This window comes from Zalophus californianus, chromosome 9 (genome assembly GCF_009762305.2).
Source record: "Zalophus californianus isolate mZalCal1 chromosome 9, mZalCal1.pri.v2, whole genome shotgun sequence".
Classification (NCBI taxonomy): Eukaryota; Metazoa; Chordata; class Mammalia; order Carnivora; family Otariidae; genus Zalophus; species Zalophus californianus.
In genome coordinates this window covers 14,461,647-14,482,614 of record NC_045603.1, presented here as the reverse complement: position 1 = coordinate 14,482,614, position 20,968 = coordinate 14,461,647, and the positions used below count along the sequence as shown (strand labels likewise).

The window sequence follows — 20,968 nt, the reverse complement described above, 5'->3', positions numbered from 1 at the left end:
ATCCAGTGAGTGAGTTTGCGTGGAGTGTCAGCTTCTCCACATTGCTGGGTATTAGCTTACCGCCGTCCAGCACCAGCAGCAAGAGCGGAGCCAGGCGTGGCTCCCGGTTTAAATATGTGAATTCATCTGGGCCTGGACAGCTGCATAGCTCAGGGAGGGCAGAATCTGCCGCCCTACCCTCTTTCCTTAAAATCCATACAGGAACACGGTTCCAAACAGCTGGTGCCAGGCTCTGCAAGCTCCTACTTGTAAAGATGGCTTTAAAAACATGTGAGGATACACACCTCCGCCTGTGCCTCTGGACTTTTCTAGGTGTCAGCATGAATCTCATGGGAACCTTATAGTAACCCTGGGTGGTGGGCGGGGAAGGGGTGGTTATGACTCTTATGAATTCCCTTGCTTTCCCTCCAGCCACCCCTCTCCAAACCAGTCCCCCCAAAATAGCCAGAATGACCATTTAAAAATGTCATTCAGATCTCAGCCGTGCCCTTCTCAAAGCCTTCCAGTGGCTTCCCAGCTCCTTAAACAAGTTCTAGAAGGCCCTATGGGATCTGGCCTCTGTCTCCCCTTGCCCTCCTGTGGCCACATTGGCCATCTAGCTGTTCCTTGAATGCTCTAGGCTCCAAATTTGTCCCCATCTCACAACCTTTGAACCTGCTGCCCCCTCTCCCTGGAACACATTATCCCAGATTTTCATTGGCTGCGTCCTCGTCATCATGAAGGTATCAACTTAACTATCACCTTCCCAGAGAGGCTTTCCCTGGCTACCCCATCTTAAATATCACTGCCCACCACCACCATTCTCTATCCTCGTTTTCTCCTAGCACTTGACATCAGGTTATTGTTTTGTCTGTCTTCTACATCATTATTTAAGCACTCAAGAGAGTAGAGACCTCATTGGCTTATTCACTGCTTAGAACATATTTGAAACATATTAATTTGTTAAATGCATGAACGAATGCCCTTTGATAGACAAAGAAATTGAGGCTCAGGCCACTGAAGTGTCTTGTCCCAGTTTACCCAGCTAGTGACTAGCAATACTGGACTCCAACTTAGCTCCTATGCTCCAGCCTAGAGTGGGTGAAACTCAAGAAGGAAAGTTCTTACAGGGCCACTTAGGAGCAGACAGCCTCTCAGGGCAACATTCTTTTATGTTGATGTGACGCAGCAAATCTTTCAGGGATACACGCCTCCAGGAGATTCTGCCATCTGTCGGCTGATGTGTTTGAGAACCTCAGAAGGAGGTCAGCAATCCAGCCACTTGCCAAATGGTGCCCACCCAGGAAAGAAGGACCAGAATTTAAAGACGCTTTTCCTGCCCATCGTGATGAGCTTTCTTGATCACGGGCAGGGCCATATGGACTCATAACCTTTTAAGGACTTTTATTCAAGCTCTTTGCTTCCCAGTGATGGGGAAGTAACTTGCCCAAACGGCTACCTCATGACTTACTGGTCCAGGTGGCTAGAATCAATGGTTCCCAACTCAGCCAGAGTTCTTGTCTACCCACTGCAGACTCGCTGGGGCTGGTCCTGGGAGAGAGTACATCACCCTTCCATACACATTGCTTCCATGTGTTTGGCTCATCAGCACGCTGGTTTGAGCCTTCCCAGATTCAACACTGGGGCCAGCAGAGGGGAGTGGTGTTGGGGCGAAACAGTCCATTGGCCAAACTGGAGAGAGACAGTCACATAAGGAAATTCACACTCTTCCTATCTTATTAGGGGTCCCCATGATGGGGAAGCGGAGTAAAAAACAAGGATTTCTGAGGGAAATCACTCCTTACCTGCCCACTGCCCCAGAGGTAGCCTTGGGGGTGGGAGGAGACCACCGGCTTGCTCCCTAATAGTGGACTTGAACTTGGCACAAGGGACTAGCTGAAACTGGCACTGGCACTCCACCTGTCAGAGTGTACTGCTGAAGAAGAGGGGGCAGGGATAAAAAAGGAACTGCTAAATTCAGCTCGGCACTTCTTAGCAGCCCCCACTGCCCATGCTGACTCCAGTCCCAAGCCAGAGAGGCATGAGTTGTGTTGAACATTAAAACTGGTACCCTCTTTGATCTGAACCTTCCTTTCTTGATCACCCCTGGCGGTGGCGGTTCAAAGAATGCCCCCAGCTTACTGTGCCTGGTGGTGCTGAAAGAATACCCATAATTGTTACCAAACAGAGGACAGAGTAAGGAAACACGTTCTCTTTGCCCAGCTGGTTCCCAATTGGCACTTCACTATAGCAGAGATGGAAGGGCAGGCAGGTGCCTTTGGCACTTCCTTTGTACCCACATGGAGGTTTGCTGCTTGACCTGGGGACTGATGGGTCCTAGATGCTTCATCCAGCCAGCATGCCCACCATGGCAGGGCCGCCCACCTCCTGTTTCTTGTGAAAACCAGCCGTGGTTTCCATCAAATCCTGATTGCTCCGCATCTGGCCTTCAATCTGCCATGGCCTCCCTACAGAATGCTGGCTTCTGGCTGTTCCCTCCTCCGGCCAGAACAATGCTGGGCTCTGGCCACTGACCCGGGCCCAAGCAGGCCTGCCAACTCCACGGTCCTCCATCCTCACTTTGCACATCAGGGCTGGCTTCCCACCCCCATGGCTTCTCTGCAAGCAGGGTTAGGGAGGGTTACCCACACGCTCGGACAGACCACTGTGGGCCCATCCAACTCCCCTTGTTCCTAAAGAGAAAGAGGACCAAGATGTGACCCTGAAAGGCTTAATTATTTATAAGCATTTCTAGCAATGCCTCTTCTCCCTGTCTCTTGCACTGCTCTGGGGTGTTCATTCCACTTGGACTGATACCAGTTAATGTCCTTTGCTTCAACCTGACCTGAAATTGCAATGTCCTGAACAAGAGTAAGTGGGGCAGCCGACATTTCACGAGGGGAAGCTTGGCAGCCAGGCTGTGAGCTTGCAATGCCCCATATGGGTCCCAGCGAGTACTTTGCATTTTCTTTTCTCCCTTCTTGGAACTGCTTTGTTCTTTCTCCTACTGCCCTCTAGCCTCTTCACTGCCTTGGGAAAGGGGGGCTATCATGAAATCATCATCAACTCCACTGTTTATTGAGAGGTTACTGTGTGCCTAGTACTGGGCTAAATTCTGTAGGTTGGGTGTCTCCCTTCAACCTCACAACAACCTTCTGAGGCAGGCTTGATGGCATCTCTACTCTCAAGCCTAAGAGGGGTTAAATGATTTGCCTGAGTGTCCACAGCTTGTAATAGTTGGGAGCTGGGATTCAGCTCCAGCTTCTTTGGTGCCCCAGTCCTCATGTTCGTGACCACTGCACTGCACGTCCCTCTTTCAAGAAAACATGGCTTGGCTATACCCTGGAACAGAAGACCCTTTCCCAAGCTGCCTGTGACACTCCTTACTGGGTCCCCTCAGCACAGATCATGCACAGGCAGGTGGGAACAGATATGCAAGCCGAAGGAATTCCCAATGGAAAACACCAGAGTGATCTGCAAGGCCCCCCACAGCCGTGTGTTTGCCCTCCCAAGGCCTGGAATCCCATGGCCATTTCCTGTACCCCGGCCTGGAAAGCCAGTTCCACACACCAAGAGTATATCTGCCTTGCACTTCTTGGTGGCCTCCGCTTCTCCCAATGGATTCTGCAAGGTGTTTCCTGTAGATCTTGCTGACAGTCTTTGCTGGCACGTAGCAAAATCCGTCCAGAACATCACGATCTGCTGGCCTCAGCCTGGGCCGAGTTTTGTTTTTGTTTGGCCTTAAAAAAAAAAAAAAAAAAAAACCCGCCCCCCCCCCCCCCCAACCAGGGGCATGGGAGCAGGAGGGAGGAGGAGGGAGATGAAGGTAAAAATATTGACAGAGTGAAAAATATTGAATATTACTTCTGTTTCAAAGATAGAAACCTCCGGGCCTGGGATGCAGCTTGGTGAGTTCAGGTTGGACTGCGGTTGAAGTTTGGGGATCAAGGTGGCAGCTTGGCTTTTATGTCTCAAAGTACACCTGTCACGGAGCCATGGAGGCCAAGCCTGGTATAAAAGAGAGCTCCCTCCTGTTTTAAAAACAGCTTTTTCTGAGGAGTTCAAGAAGCATTTGAAATAAGCCATCCAGGGATGATGGGGGCAGATGGCGCCCTGTCCCACTCTATAGGAAACTGGAGGTGAATTGTTCCAAGTTACTCAGAGCATTGGATGGGCTGGAGAATCAACATATCTCTTCCATCACTATCTTAGCTCCTGTTAAACTAAATCATCAAGGCAAGGGTGGTTGAATTTTATCCTCAAGCATATAGCATATCCCCACTTGGTATGTGTGAAGTTATTAGAGCATAGTCCCCATGGAGATGCCATCCTGGAAGCATTTTTATTACCTCGGATTAATATACAATTGGGGGGGGATTAAAGACAGAAGCCCTCTCCTCAGCAGTCTTTAGAATCCTTCTGTTGGTAGATACGGGGACATTCAGAGCAGGAGACCCTACCTGGTATTACTGTTTAATGCTCTCCTAATGTACTTTAACCACTGAGACTATCCCAGGTTTGTTTAAATTCGCGGAAATAAACTCTCTGCTGGACTGTCAGCCTAGATAATAGGATGACTGGTGCAGAAACAACAGCAACAAGAACAGGGGCTGATAAAGAGAACGGGTTGGTGAGGGCCACTCAAACTGTGTAGTTGATGGACCAGGTGGGGTGACTTAGGAGCCAGTTTCGTACTTGGCCGCTGTCACGAGTTTTGGCCACAGCAAATTGTCCAGACAGATATCAGGCAAAGGAAGACCTTTAAGACAAGGCCAGAAGAGGTGCCTGAAGCCTCTTAATTACTTATGTAGGTTTGGTTAACTTTTCAGAGATGTGATTCTAGACCCAGAACATAGAGAGGACACGGCATCCAGGATCATTACTGATGAAGAGAAAGTAGATCTCAGGGGACATGTGTGAATTAGAAGAGGATGATAAAATAACCTGAGACCTCTAGGTTGTAAGGAACCCTAAAATACATCCACTTCTCTCTTCCACAGAATAAAAAACTAGGGCTCTAAGAGGGAAGTGATTTGTCAGACTCATAGCAAGTGGACAGAGGAACCAGAAAGACAACCCAGCTCCCAACTCCTGGCCCAGAATTCTTCCTACTACTCAATACTTTCTATATAATAAGACACCTTTTCCTAAAAAAAAAAAAAAAAAAAATCCTTTTATTTCCAAACCCAAATAAGTACAGTTATTCAGTGAAGTAGGTAATTTATTAAATCATGTCAAAGTTGGGAGACAGAATCTGTTTTGAAAATACTAGGAGTTTTTCATGGATGGTGGTGGAGTCTTAGCCTGCATTGCCAGCAGTGAAAGGATCCAGAGTGAGGAAGTGAATCTCTTTCAACTTTGTACACTGGGCAAACCCCTGGGAAATTTGCATTCACCCGCCACCAACAGATTAGAGAGGTAAAGGCCCCAGGTGAGACAGAGATGGAAGGAGACTTGGAACCACATCACAGGTAGGGAAGAGTCATCGAAATCAATGAAAATATTTATTCTGGAGATGATTTGGGGAATATGACCATGCTGTTCAAATATCTTTTTTTGTGTAAGCCTGTCAACCAGTTGGGGGAAGGCCACAGAGAGGTGGTAGAAAGAATTCTGGTACAGTCAAAATATGGCTCAACATGGCACAAGCTGACCTAACTCAGATGTTTGCATGGTTGCAAGACTAATCCTGGGATGAGACTGTAGAGCAATTCAGAGGTTACACTGAGTGGTTGTGAAGGTTCCATTCAACCTAGAGTCTCCGGCCTGTGAGATGTGCCTGTCCCCGTGCACTGGGGGCAAACGTGTGCTCTGGAAGGGAGGTAGGACCCCGTGGTGAAAGCAGCAGCTCCAGAGTCGGGCTCCCGGGACTGGCAGGCTGGGCCCAGCTCTTCCTAGTTACATGATCTTGGAAAGTCACTCTCTATAAGCCTCAGTTTCTATGAGATGGGGCTAAGGACAGCACTTACTTTATAAGGTCTTAATGAGGCTCAAATGGAATAACCTGTGTAAAGCATTTAGCCCTGAATGTGCGTGACAGATGACGGCACCTACTACAATTAATGACAGTCTTATAATTAGCATTATAATTAATGACAACGGGATTTTTATCAGTAGGGAAAGGTGGCACTGCCCCCAGTGACCACTGTGCTTTTTGTGACAGTGTCTGGCCAAACTTGTGTTCATCTCTGATATTCTCGTTTCACATTCTCCAAGAGCACTGGCATGTCATGGATACCATGCCCCTGCTGGCTCTGTGTTATTCCAGTCAGGAACATCCGTGAGCACTGCTTGGGGCTGTGCTTCAGAGACTATCTTAGCCCACCTTTTAGTGTGTGCGTTCATGGACGGACTAGGAAGCCCTGCCAGCCCTCAGATGTACGGCAGAGGTGGTCAGGGGATGCTCTCATGCTGGGGATGCTCTGCAGATGCTCTATGGCATGGGGACTGACCTTGAGGGCCGCCCAGCATCCAGCAACAGGGCTAGCTATGGTCAGGCACATGCAGCGTTTATCAGACCAGCCCCCTTCAGAGGAGGAGAGATGCGGAGTGCAGCTGGACCCCTACTTTGGTGGGAGAGGTGCACTCTGGGTGGTCCACAGAACCAGAAAATATGACTCAGGTCTGATCTGGTACAGGGTGCCATCCTGCAGCTGGATAGGGATCCCCATGAGATCTGGAAACCACCTTTGAGGTTATCTATGTTCCTAACATTCAGTGGTCCCAATGGGCTCATGGGCAACTCTGCTGGGAGGGAATGAGCCTACACATTGGGGATTGATGGGGGAAGAGGGAGCTTGGGTTTATTTTGGAAAACTTGTGCCAGCTGGTTTCCATCTTCATTATTTTTCATCCTCACAAATATAATAGTCACCTTTCTTCAGAACAAGGAAAATGGGACTTGAAGAGTTTATGTATCTTGCCCAGCTGGAATGAGTCAGTGGGCTGGGTTCAGAAGTCCATGCTCCAAGACACCCATAAGCCTGAGCATGGCCACTGAAAGGTTATCAGAACTGCACTGGGTGGATGGAGTCTTGGGGGTCTGATGATCCCGGGAACAGAGAAGTAGTAGCATAATTGTCTACAGACCCAGATTGTAGGACAGTCCTGAAAAGTGCCCCCATTCAAGCTCCTATCACCCAGGAAACTTGACATTTGCTTGGGTCAGAACGAGCTAATGGGCTTCCTCTGCTTCTTGTCAGCCAGGGTCTTCATGGTCCCTTAACTATGTGACCTCTCACACTCCAGACTCAGTTTGACTGCTATGTCCTTGCTTAGGCTCTTCCCACTATCTAGATTATCCCCCTTCTTTTCTTTCTATGTTCAAAACTCAACACATTTCTTCTTGGTCAGCTCACGGCTGTGGAACTGGCCTCAGACAGTTGCCGTCAGATACAGTGGGTGAAGCAGCTATATAATAGAGGAAGATGGGAGTGGGAGGCTTTCAGGAAGCAAGCAACAGATGCCAGGATGGAAAAGGCATCTTCCTTCACCCAGTACCTATTTACTGAGCACCTACTATGTTCCAGGCATTGTGTGAGGTATTGGGGACATAATGATGAGCAAAACAAGTCATGATCTCAATTTAGTGTGTAATGCTAGGAAATGAGACATTATTCAGATGAATTTCCAAACAAACTTACAAACTGAGGAATATGAGAATATTGAGCAGGAGTTCTGTCTTAGCCTGACGTTGAGGGAGGGAGGGGTCAGGGAAAGCTTCCTCTGAGGAAGCGTCCTTTGAGTTGGAATATGAAGGATGAATAGGAGTTGCTAGATAAAGGGGAGCAGAAGGAGGTCTTATGCAGAGTGAATGACATGTACAAAGGCCCCGAGGCCCTTGCACCCAAGCAGAATAAGACCGGGGTTGCCAATCAGGTGTCCAGTAAAGTTCACTTGTCTCCTCCCTTGCTCCTCTCCTTGGTCCTAAGGCCTGGGCTCCCCTCCCCCAAACCATGGGGCTTTAGGCTGATTACTGGACTTCTCTGTTTTAGGGAGTTAACCCCACCTCAAAGTTCTTACCATCTATGGCTTATGCGAGTCCTCTGATAATTAAGCCTTGAGAATTTTCCTTTACTCTGCATGTCTGATGCATTTGACGTGGCTGATTGTTTCAGATTGGTGAAATGTCAAGCAGTAGAAAGAGGAGCTTTGCTGGCAGGCATATATGGATTTACTTTCTGGCTGTGCGACCTCTGACACGTTTCTTATCTATCCTGAGTCTTGTTTTCTTGATCTACCCAGTGGAAATAATGCTCTTGCAAGTTAGTTTTAAGGATTAGCTAGAGGGGGTCTGGGTGGCTCCGTTGTTAAGCGTCTGCCTTTGGCTCAGGTCATAGTTTCAGGGTCCGGGGATGAAGCCCCGTGTCGGGCTCCCTGCTCCACGGGAAGCCTGCTTCTCCCTCTCCCGCTCCCCCTGCTTGTGTTCCCTCTCTCGCTGTGTCCCTCTCTGCCAAAGAAATAAATAAAATCTTAAAAAATAAAGGATTAGCTATAATATTGGTAAGGTGTGTCTGTTTTGTTCACTGTGTGTTTCCGCCACCTGACACAGTGCCTGGCACACGGTAGCCACTCAGGAATATTTACTGAATGCACAAGAGGCTCAGGCATTATGGACTGCATTCAGAAGGTCTGATGGGTGGGTAGTCTTTTCTTTTTTTTACCACTGACACCGCTAGGGCAGGCTGTCAGGCTAGGGCAGGCTGTGTGCAAAGATACCATGGACAGGCTTTATCACTCTGTTGTTACCCACTTTGACCAAAGAGGGCAGCCTTAAGCATTCTTTACTTAATTATTTTCCTTAAAACAAAGGTTGGCTTCCTTAAAAGGCACTTGTATCTAATCTCCAGCCATTCCTCCACACTCTTCAGCGTTAGTTACCTTTGATAACTGTCTTGGGGCTTGAAGATCTATAATCTGGCCTTCTTTTTCTTCATACCTGTTTCTGCCTGAGTGCCCACTACCTGGATCCTGAGCTGGTTGGAAGGTTCTGAGCAAGCTGGGCAGGGGAGCACCTGCTTTCAATGGGACCCCCTGCGCTGGGTCCACCTGGTGTCCACAGTCTTCCTGGCTGAAGTTAGGGAAGTTAAAGAGAGAAAGGGGAAGGCTTAACTGTATTAGAAGCTACCCAAAGGGTAAGTTATAAATGTACCACATTCTTTTTGGCATCTGTGCTACATAATCCTCCGAGACAGAGCGGGGAGCAGACATTGCTTCTTACTCAAACCACAACAAAGTCCCCCATCCATCTTTGCTGCATTTTGAGAACAGATTCACTGTCCATCTGCAAAGACACATCTGTAGGTCTGCTGTACAAACGAGGGAGGTCCCTTTGCTTCACAGTTCCTCGGCTTTCCTACTCCTGGACCTATCCTGGAGTCCCTCCACTCTCCTAGCAAACAAAATCCCAATTAGCAGAAAAATAAAATACTATAGACAGCTCCTGAGATGTTGCCAGCCGTCTGGTCTCACAAAAATGACCTGACCTGAAAGCTCTAAGTTCTGAGAACCATTCGTCGGCACGGTATTTTTCTGGGCACTGCTTCAAAGGGGCCATGGTTGAAGACCAGGCTGCTATTCTGGTGGCCTCTTGTGTGGGATAAAGTTTCCCATGGGCCCCTGGGGAGGGCTGGAGCACTCGGCAGGGGGGTGTTCTGAGCACCCCTGACCTGTGTGCCTGCACGACAGTGAGCAGGTCAGCGCCTCTGAACCAAGTGGGGTAGAGCTTTCTAGAGCTTTCCAGAGCCTCCTAGGCTCTGGCACATGCTGAGCTGAGCCAGCAGAAACACCGATGTAAAACCACTGGGAAAGGTTAAGAGGCCTGGAGGAGGGTGTTGGGGGAGATAGGGATTCCGTAAATCTGAACTTTGAAGATCAGAAACAGGATGTGAACTGGAATGGACCATGGGTGGGTCTGATGCAAAGTGGGGCAAACAAGGCCTGAAAGTGTTTCTAGAGGTTTCTTGAGGCTTGGGGGCCCTCCGATCAGCTGACCATTCAGGTACCCCCACTGAGCACATACTATCCTAAGGGCTGCCGGCAGGGATGAAGTGATGTCTCTATCACTGCCCACCTGACAAATGACATGTGTTGGAGCAAGACCCAGCCTATACGAAGCTGGGCATTCCTGCCTACCTCTTGGCTTCCACGGTCCTCTGCCCCTTGTCACACACACTGCTTTCTGTCACTCTGATGGGATAGGCTCTCCAGCCCCCAGAGCTTCGCCGCTGCCCCCTCCTCCACCTGAAGGCCTTTTCATTCTCTTTGCCTCAGCTGACTCGTGATTTCTCAGATCTCAGCTCAGGCAGGATGTCTCCCCACAACACGCATCCATAGCACCACCAGGGTCTTACCTAGGGAATAAGGACCGTCTTAGAAAGGAGATGGTGTTTCAGTGATCTGAGTTTCTAAATGGCTAGTAAGGCAACTATCCCAAAGTGTTCACCAAGCATGATTAGAATGGCTGAGGCTTTCGCTCTGCCAAGGGTGATCAGGAGGGGCACGTCAACATCCCGAAGCACAGAAACTGCCTAGCTTGGCTGGGCGTGTCTGATACATGTTCCCGTGGCTCCCTGGGCTTTAACCACTTATCTTCTTGTCTCAAGACAGAAATAAGCTTCTTGAAGGTAGGACCTTGTCTACCTGCTCACTGCTGAATCCCCAAGGCATAGCAGAGGATCCAAGGCACATAGTCAAACACTTCTGAAGTAATAGTGAATGAGTGAATTAATTCCAAGTACTCCTATTAGAAGGAGGAGAAAGATAAGGAGCAGAAAGGGAGGAGGGGGAGTGAGGAGGGAGGTGGAGGGGGAGGAGGAGGAAGGAGGAGGGGGAGCAAGGAGGGAGGGGGAGGAGGAGGAAGGAGGAGGGGGAGCGAGGAGGGAGGTGGAGGGGAAGGAGGGAGGAGGAGGGGGAGCGAGGAGGGAGGTGGAGGGGGAGGAGGAGGGAGGAGGAGGGGGAGCGAGGAGGGAGGAGGAGGGGAGGAGGAGGAAGGAGGAGGGAGGAGGAGGGGGAGCGAGGAGGGAGGTGGAGGGGGAGGAGGAGGGAGGAGGAGGGGGAGGAGGAGGAAGGAGGAGGGAGGTGGAGGGGGAGTGAGGAGGGAGGTGGAGGGGGAGGAGAAGAGGAAGAAGGAGGAGGGGGAAGAGGGTGGAGGAGAAAAGAGGAGCGGGAGAGGAGGAGGGAGGAGTATAAGGAGGTGGCACCACTGACCTCCTTTCTGAGGCTGAGCCTTGGGTGCTGTCCCCCCACAAGCATTTGTTAACTGAAGCCTCTTGTAACAGGACCCTGTGACTCACCTCTTTTTAGATATGAATCTTCAGCATTTGGAGATTAAGGGTCCCATTTTAACTTCTCAGATCACACTTGTACCTGCCTCCCTCTCTTCTTTTCTGGGGGACCTTTAGAACTCAGACTCCTGATCTGCACTCCAAGAGCCTGAACCCGAAGCCATTGCTGTCTCCTTTTATTGCATTACCTTTGATTCCCTCCTGTAGCCTCATTCTTCATTCCGCAAACATTTGGGGAAGCCTTGCCATATTCTAGGCACCTTGTCAGGTCCTGAAGTCACAGGTGCAGGCCTGTTACCTAGTAACTCAGGCTAATGAGTGCCAAGCAACTGACCATTAAGGCAGAACATCTTTGGAAAGAAAGGAAGCCGAGAAGACGGGAGGGATTTAGTGTGGCCTGGGGTGGGCAGAGGGCTTCCTGGAGGAGGTGACATTTCAGCTAGGGGGGTCTTGCAGGGAAACCTGTGTAGGCAGATGGCTAGGGAGAAAGTCATTCTCACTGAGACAAGGGGCACCACAGGACAGGTCAGTGTAGTGGGGCAGGAGGGGGGAGCCGCAGGGGGTGCTTGTAGTGGGGCAGGAGGGGGGAAGCCGCAGGGGGTGCTTGTAGTGGGGCAGGAGGGGGGAGCCGCAGGGGGTGCTTGTAGTGGGGCAGGAGGGGGGAAGCCGCAGGGGGTGCTTGTAGTGGGGCAGGAGGGGGGAGCCGCAGGGGGTGCTTGTAGTGGGGCAGGAGGGGGGAGCCGCAGGGGGTGCTTGTAGTGGGGCAGGAGGGGGGAAGCAGCAGGGGGTGCTTGTAGTGGGGCAGGAGGGGGGAAGCAGCAGGGGGTGCTGGAGAGCCTGAACCCCAGAGAGCCCTGTACATATATATATATATCACTGTGCTATTCAAAATAATCCTGTTATGTTGCAAAACCAACGGAGGCTTGGGGGGCTGTGGCTAGGGTTGTTGCTCCCATCTGTTCCTGGGAGAATGGGGAGGCTGTGGGGGAAGGATCTCCCTTCCCACTTTCTGTGCTTTGGGGTGCTGACAGTCCCCTTCTGGCCCTTCGCAGGATGAAAGCCTTAGCAGTTCTAATGCTTGGTGAACACTTTGGGGGCAGTCACCTTAGCAGCCTTTTAGAAACCCAGATCACAGGAACACCACCTCTCTTCTCAGGTGGTCCTCACCCCTCAAGTAAGTCAGCCTTGAATCCAGGCACCAGCCAGTCCTAGGACTTTTACCCTGTCCCAGGCTAACTGATCCATACCTTTCTCCCAAACTGGCTGCGGCTACAAGAAGAAAGTGAGGGTAGCTGACTTTGAAAGTCGTTACACTGCAGATGAAATGTATTAATGCCAAGTCCAGACATATGCCTAGGTGGTGACTCTTAAATTTTGTCTTTTAATAGTTTAAAATCGAGATCGCCACTAAAAACATGAAAGCTAGAGTAAGATGAGGATTTTGCTTGTGTTCTTTTTGGATAATCTCAAAGTTCCAGGCAACTTGACCTTTCTGGGCCTGTGTTCCCGTTGCTTGCCTCTCTGGGCCCCTTCATTTCATATACGACCGATGTCAGTTGAGGCCCCAGCATGTTTTCCGGACTGCTCAAGCAGAAACCCACATTGCTTCCAAGGTGAGGAGAGCTAGGAGCCCCCACGTGCCCCTCCCCCCCGCTTTTGCCAGGAGGCCCAGGACAGGGCATCCCCAGGACAGCCTTGCCTCGAGGACCGGAGAACACAAGGCAGGCACTGAGAAAAGAGGCTCTGTGCAGAGAGGTTTTAATATCCTCCCGCTTTTAATAGCTTTCCCTGAGATGGAAACTTGGGTTGAAATGATTTGCAGCTCTCCAGATTTTTCTGAGTGTGTGTGTGTATTTGGGTTTATTTTTAGCCACAGGGGTTCATTCCGTGCCAAAAAAACCTGCTTAAATAAAACTAAGATTAATATTTTTACTTGACGGAAAGAGTTAGTCAGGACAGGCTTTGAACTGGAGACTCCCTATCTTGATTTGGGAGTGCATCTTAACTGTCTGGTAGTGGCTTTGACATCAACAAAAAAGGCCTTTGAAACTGACAGAGAGCAGTGCCCTCAGGGGACCAGGGTAGGATGCAGGAAGAGCCTATTGTGAGACTTCTCCAGGGGCATTCTTCCTCACACATGCCACCCCTCCCTGCTCCCCTCCTGTTCTCCAGGGCCATCTTTCTGGAAAGGCGGGTAAGTTGGTCCTGGCTCTGCTCAGAGCCTGGCTGGGATTCTGCCTCACTCCCAACTTCTTTCTTAGACCCTCCCCAGCAGATCTGGTCCAGGCTTCTGCTTCCTCTGGATTCAGATAAAGCAAACTAAGTCTTTGCTCCAGGATGGGCTAAGGCCTAGATCCGCAGTCGCCTCTAGGGAGCTCCAGATGCCCCTCCCCTTGGACAGACTTCACCCCTCTTTGGGCCATGCCAGTTCTTTGTTCTTGCTCATACTGCTGTGTTTGCTCTACTTGAATATCATTTACCTGTTTCCTTGCCGGTCTTTTTAAACTTGGCCCCTGAATTCCTCAGGGCCTCATTTATCTCCTTGTCCCTGTGAGCCTAGCACAGTACTCCATAAATGATTGTTGAACAGATGTTTATCTGGCCCTATGAACTGAGAACTGCTGTTAACCCCTTCTGATGGAATAAGGCTCAGAAAGCCTTGGTCATAAGCTAAAGCTTACCCAGAGGAGTCTTTTTTTTTTTTTTTTTTTTTTTTTAATCACCCTTCATGTAGGTGGCCCTTTTAGCTTCATGTATTCAGCAGATACATAGTAGGGACTTGTTATGTGCCAGGCTCTCCTCTGGTTGCTCAGGCTACAGTAGTCAGTAAAGCAAAGAACCTGCCCTCTCGTGAGGCTTGCATTCTAGTGGACAGCACACGGATATGGACTATGTCAGCTGGTGGCCAGTGCTGTGGAGCAGTGAGGCTGGCCAGGGGTGACAGGGAATGCATGAGGGAAGATTCTGGGGGATCATGGAGGCCCCCTGACCAGGTGATATTTGAAGTAAGTGAGGGAGGGAGCCATGTGGCTATGGAAGGACAAGCGTTCCAGTGGCGGGGGGGGGGGGGGTTGGGGGGGTGGGGAACTGCAAGGGCAGAGGCCCTGAGGTGGTGTTTGGGGTGGTGAACAAGGAGTCGGGGGCTGGGGGCCAGAGTGGAGCAGGTTGCCATTTCCAAAGATGAGGAAGGTAACGGGACCATGGGTGAGGGAGGGGTGTTTTCAGGACCCAGTTTTGGATGGGTTGAGTTGGAGATGTCTTATTAGACCTCCAAGTATAAATGTACACTAAATGTAGACTCATGTTGTAGGAGCTCTGGGTTGGAGGCTGCACAGATGGGAGCTGCCAGTGGTACAGATGGTACAAGGTCACGAGCTGGGTGGAAGTGAGAGGAGGCAGAGGAACCCACCACTGCCCAGACTGAGCACTGTGGAGGTCACAGGTGACCTTGACGAGAACTGCTCTGGTGGTGTGAAGGAGGGAGCTTAGGTCATGGCAAGAACCTCTCAAGGTTGGCATTCATCTCCCTGACCTAGAAGCCAGGATGGGAAGTGACTTGTCCAGTGTTACATAGTGACAGGGCCCTGACTGCATCCAGGTCCGTGTGCTCCATGCCTGCTCATTCCAGGGTCTCATGGCCACTTCTCCAGGGGTTTTCCTGATCTGAACTTTCAGCCTCCAAGTCTTTGTGGAGAGGCTTTAGGAGTTCGGGGTGTGGTGACACAGGGGCTGGAAACCAGAAGGATCCAGGTAGGGCAGGCCTTCAGGTGTCTGCCCTCCACCCTTCATTCCTAAGGCCCTTTCCTCAAACCTGGACATCATCAATGTGTCCCCAAAGAGGCGAGGGTGACTGGAGGTGGATACCAGAGATCCTTGGGGGATGAGGAAATGCTGGATTGGATCTCTTGCTGTCTTCCTCTTATTAGCACATTTCAGAACCTTCAAGTAATCCCCATCAGCAACCTAACAGTATATCATCTGTTTAGCTTCAGGGTTACAAAGTGCTTTTTTACATATACATTGTCTCATCTAATTAATCAGCCTAATTAACCTCAGACCCACAGTGTTGTGAGAAACCTCAAGGATCATCAGGTTTTGTGGTTTCTAAGTTATTTTATTTTCTTCCTTAAAAGCCTTGCTGGAAAGCATAGTATGCTAAACGGATGATATTCTGTTCCGCTGATGGTGATTACTTATAGATTCTTATTACCAATCAGAGGGCACGTGTGTGTGAGTGACTGGGACAGAGTGGTTGGGTGGCAAAGGGATGGGGGTCACTGGGTACTTATCAGGGGGGCCCTTCCTCCTGGGGACCAATCCACCTCTCTGATCCTTAGCAGAGCAGACAGTGAGGGTGGGGAGGTGCAGAAAATTATGAAATGTTTTGCAATCAGTACAAATCCCCTGAAAAGGCTTCAGGCAGTCTGCTTTCTTGGGGGACCCGCCAATTTTTCTTCCACTGGGATGCAAAACCACCCTCAGGGTACCTGATCTTCTTTGCAGTTGGAAAACAGGGACAATAATAGCCATTTCATAGAGTTATCATGAGAATAGAGCAAGATAGCATGCATGCACTGCTTGGCACATGGGAGGGGCTTAATAAATAGTTGTTGCTATCAGTGTGTTCTAGTCCCTCCCTCTCCTCTAGACTTATTAATATGATGTAATGAAATGCAGGGAGCTGATGGTTAATGAATGGGTGGGCAGCTGGAGGAGCAAGGGAGCCTGGCTCTGCCCTCTTTGGATAGGCTAAAATGCAGGCTCTCCATGGGGCACAAGACCAGGGAATTGCCTAATGGGCTGAGCCAGATGGGCTGTGGACCTGCCTTGCTGTGGGTCCCTTGCTTATTGTCTTTGTCATGAGCTCTCGGCCTTAAAAAGGTCCGTGTGGATGTCAATCAGGAAATAAACATCAAGTGACTATCAGACACTTCCCGACCCCTCTTTTCCTCCAAGTCCAAGTCCAGGAAGACAGGTGAGCCCACAGTCCAGGCCTTTCTGCTTACCTAGATCCTGCCTGCTAGGGGCCCATCAGAAGAACATTCCCCTCCCTGGGGTTGACACTAACAGTGACTTCTGCTTTTGGAGAAATTCATCCTACCTGCTGGCCAGGTATGCCTTACCTACCATCGCTGTCCTCCTAAAAACCATACCTTAAGTCAGCAAAAATCATTCTAAAGGGCCTTCAGAGAGACAGGAATGGGACAGAGTGTGTGTGTGTGTAGCGGGGGGGCAGGGTATGTGTATATACTGAAAGTATCTCACTCACGTGATGGCTGAATCAACTCCTCTACCATAGGGAGGATCTGTAGTGCTCTCAACAGGATCCCAAGATCTAAGATGGGCAAAATCCATGGTCTTAAGTTGGTATACATTAATTCATTTAAGGGATCCTTGATCCAAAACCCAGCCAAACTTTGCATTCCAACCTGCTAGCAGGAAAGTCCAACCATCAGATTGGGGTAGAAAGGTCTGGTTTGATTGAAGGTGGTTGTATGAGAGGTGGAAGGAGAGGGTGAGAGGCAGGGGCTTTCTCGTGGGCATCTTGTTCCCTCTGAATATGCTGACGAATTGCAGATGTGCAACTTCTGGACACAGCAGTAAGCTGCACTGGAAGCTAAATCTAGTTTGCCACTGGAACTGTTTTTGTTCAAAACTTGTGCTGCTTATGGTCTACATTACTATGGATGGAGGTGGGGGCAGGCAGCACACAATTATATTTCTGGAAGGGATGTGCCTTGTTTCTCTTGTTTTTGCAAGCTCTTACTAGCCCTCCCCACAAAAATTATTTAAAGAAAGAAAATTATATAGAGATACACCTTTACACCTAGATCCTCAGGTGTATGATATATTTAAGAGGGCACTACATATATTTACAGGTCTATGTGCCAATTACATAAGCACACATAGCCTGGTCAGTTTCTTCTTACAGACTTTTAAGTTAAAATACTGTTTACTCTGTTTTCCTTTGACCTCCATACCCATGGAAGCCCAGGTTCCTTTCCCAGGAGCCAAGAGGCTCCAAGACTGAGATTCAGGCTGTTCGTCATTGCCCCTTTCCCTGACTGGTGCTTTCAGACCTTGGACACTAGCCTTCTAGCCATGAACTTTTAAACTTTGTCTTCCCACTAGACTGTGCTCTGTGGAGGTAGGAAATGGGACTTCTATTTCTTTTCATCACCCCCACCAGCACACCAACCCAGCTCACACCCATGTCGGTTTAGCTGCTGGGGGACACTGGGTAGACAGTGGGGGCCACGTTCCAGCATGAAGGAGAAGAAAGAACACCTTTGTCTAGCCCAGCCCATCTGTAAAGCTGGCTTCTAGCCACTACACCAAGGTGGCGGGAACAGCCCAACATGCTGCCAGCTCTAAGTTTGGAAACTGTCTTCTGTTGTTGTTGGAGAACTGTGACCTTCCATACCTCCCCTGTCCACTGTGGCCCCCAGGCCAGCGAATACTTGGGAGCACCCTTATTGCCAAACAAGAAAGTACAAAATAGCACACATTTGCATTGCAGAGGAGAAACTGAAGCAAATAAAGACATACTAATTCACAGACCTAATGGGCGGTTTGAGGTTGGCTGGTGTTTTTACTCTGGAAGGCTTTGTGAATCTCTTTGGGAGAGCAGAATATTACTTAATTTTAGTTCAGTGTAGGGCAGTTTTGTTTTTATAAAGAAAACACTGGTGTGGCCTCTATGCTGGGCCTTCTCTGCCAGCCTTTCTGGACCATAACCACTTGATCAAGGTTGGTCCTGGTGGGCTGCTCTTGGGTTACATGTGGGTGATGAGACAGGAGAGTTCCCTGTGATGAGGTGGGTGCTCCAGACTTAAAAACACCTCGTCTGTTTGTTCTGACCAGTTTACATGTACTCCCCCACCTCTCTGAAATTCTGTGTGGCCAGATATTTTGAGGAGCTTGCCTTTCTTCCCCAGAGAGAACCCCCAGGCCTTAGCTTATGGTGTATGTTAGAAGATAAAGATACTCAGACAAATAACAATAGAGGTCACTGGTAGGGGCGGTATTCTAACAGCAGTAATAGCAAACACTCCATTGTCAGTGCCTGCACGTAACCCTCACAGCATGAGATTTATGAGGAATTGCTATAAATTAGGAAATGAAGACACAGAAGGGTTTAATGACCTTCCCCATGCAGCACCACTGCTGGGATTCGAACCCAGGCAGTCAGTCTCCAGAGTCCTGGCTCTTCCATGCTCTGCCATGTTGCTGCTCCACTAGAATTAGGACATGGCTTGTAAGCCATGTGATGGGCACTGGGCCAAGACAATCAGAAAGATTTGGAGGAAAGGAGGTCGGGGACACGGTTTGCCTGAGGCCGCATGGTAATGGTGGAACTGAAACTCAAAAGTGGCTTCCTGACTACAGAAACTTACTCCCTTTTCACTGAATTATTCTCCGATGAAAATGTTCCAAGCTCAGGCCATTTCAGGTAAGGAAGGAATTGGCTATGTGTGCAGAAGCTTCCAGAAGTACCTAGCTTTATGGGACAGGTCTGCTTATGACATGTTATGTCTAAATGAAGTCAAGCCATTTTTGAGCCAGGAAAGGGTAGAAGTTGCTATTTAAAGAGATCCCTTTTGCGATTTCTTCCCCCCTAAGGCAAAGACTCACTTGCTAGTTTACCTTCTGTGTTAATGAAGCAGCAGAGGATGGAGCCAAATCAATTCAGGAAGAATCAATAGTAGAGTCCTGGCAGATATGCTCTCTGCCCAACAGTTAAGCTGTTACAACCTGACTGTGGGAGTTACTGTAGAGGAAATAGTCCCTGGGCCTCTGGGAGGCTGGCTCCCTGCCGAGGATGCTGCTACAAAGTTAGACACAGAGGTGGAGGCAGAATGTTGAGAGAGCTTGGCCTGGAATCTTGCCAACCTCTCGTTTTTGCAGCGGACTTGGAAACAGCCACTCGCCTCCTCCCCATCTGAGCTGAGTCCACTAAATTGCTAACTTCGCCAATGGGCTCTGTGTTTTACCCTCCCTGGCAAGAAGGTCTGGAGGGGCTATTGATTCATCTGGGTCTTGACTTCATGTCTGACTGGAAGAGTGGGATCCAAACTCGTTTGGGGAGGAACAAGGCAGAACCAGTTGGGGTGGCGGAGATTGGTTCCTAATAAAGGTTGTTTTGTTTTGTTTTAATTTAAGAGATTAGAGTCAATGAATTGAGAAACATGGTGGGACGTCCAAAATGGGGAAGGATAATGGAGCTACCAGAATGGGCAGGAGAGAGGGAGAGAGAGAGAGAGAGAGAGAGAGAGAGAGAGAGAGAGAGAGAGAGAGAGAGAGTGTGTGTGTGTGTGTGTGTGGTATTCTGTTTAACAGACATTTATTGAGTACCTACTCTTTTTAGGGGCTAAGTACAACTAGAGGTAAGAAGAGTGACAGGATCTTAGAGCTTGAAGAGTTCAGCTTGTGACTCAAAGCATGGCTGCTATACATGTAAAATCCATTCCGTTCTGGGCAAGGTCCTAGCACGAGAGCTTCCAGACCCCCCTCTCTTGCCAGTTTTTGTTATTAGATGACTTTTTTTGGGTTGAGCCAATGAACACAACTTCTCTGTAATTTCTGAATTGTCTTTAAGATCTGTCCATTATTCCTCCATGTGCGAGTTCTATAAACTATCTGAAGACAGCTACTGGGTGCTTATTCTTCAGATAAAATACAAAAAGAATGCACAGCCTCTTATAATCTCAAAGTAAATCCATCCCTCCTCTGTGTTCTCACTGCATGTAGTAAATGCCTATCTTACAGCCTTCCTCACATTGGGTCTAATAGTTTTCCTGTTCATAGTCAATTGATGTTTACTAAGCAACTCCTTTCTGCCAGATGTTGTACTAAGAAATTTCATAGGATCTTTTGTTTAATCCTCATTCCAATTCTTTGATGTAGGTGGAGTTACACTCTCTTTACAGAGGAGAAAATTGAGGTTCAGAAGAGGAAGTGGCTTTAATTCTCTGTCAGTTTCCTTGTCTGTATAATGTGGATGGTGATACCGCCCTTTTCAGCAGTCTTGAGGAGTAAATAAATGAGATGTACTACTGCATACAGTTGGCATGTGATAAATGGGAGCTACTTTTAATGGCAGCAATATTTCCATGGTCAGCCCATGCCATTTTTGGTGATGATGATGATGATACCAATAATGTTCATATAACATATACTATGTTGGAGACACGGTGCTGAGTTTCACATGCATTATCTTACTTAATCCTTTCAATTCAGGAGATTGGTACCATTATTATCCCGGCTTTACAGAAGAGGAAATTGGAGGCCAGGAACAAAGTTCCTTGCCCACAGTCATAATAGCCATAAAGAGCAGAGCTGGGGTTAGAACAGTTCCCTTGGCTCCCGACTTCTTCCTCCTCCACCACACCCTAATTGAGCTATGCTTTACTGCATAACTTGCCATCCATCTAAGTGCTAGGAATGAAGGGCCCCATCAGAATGCTGACCGGCCATGGATAGAGGCTGGGATGCATTGCAATCCTGCAGGCATGTCAGGACTCAGTGAATGTATGCATGCAAAGGAAAGCCCCAAATGAAGTAGCATTCAGGAAGAGGTCCTGGTGGAAAGAGAACAGGTCTGGGAGACCAGGCAATTATCAGATGGACAATGGAGGGATGGCAAGAGGCTCTAACAAGAGCAGTAGATTTTGGATTATGGTAAAACCAGGGTTAAGAAACTC

General features: G+C 49.0%; 2 protein-coding genes across 2 annotated transcripts in view; one reads left to right on the top strand and one right to left on the bottom strand.

The window, feature by feature from the left end:
- Positions 1 to 20,968, bottom strand: part of SYN3 (synapsin III) — a 447,314-nt gene that overhangs the window by 255,604 nt on the left and 170,742 nt on the right. The gene's annotated exons all lie outside the window — the stretch shown is intronic.
- The window catches only part of TIMP3 (TIMP metallopeptidase inhibitor 3), a 58,489-nt gene that overhangs the window by 23,454 nt on the left and 14,067 nt on the right, over positions 1 to 20,968 (top strand). The window lies entirely within an intron of this gene.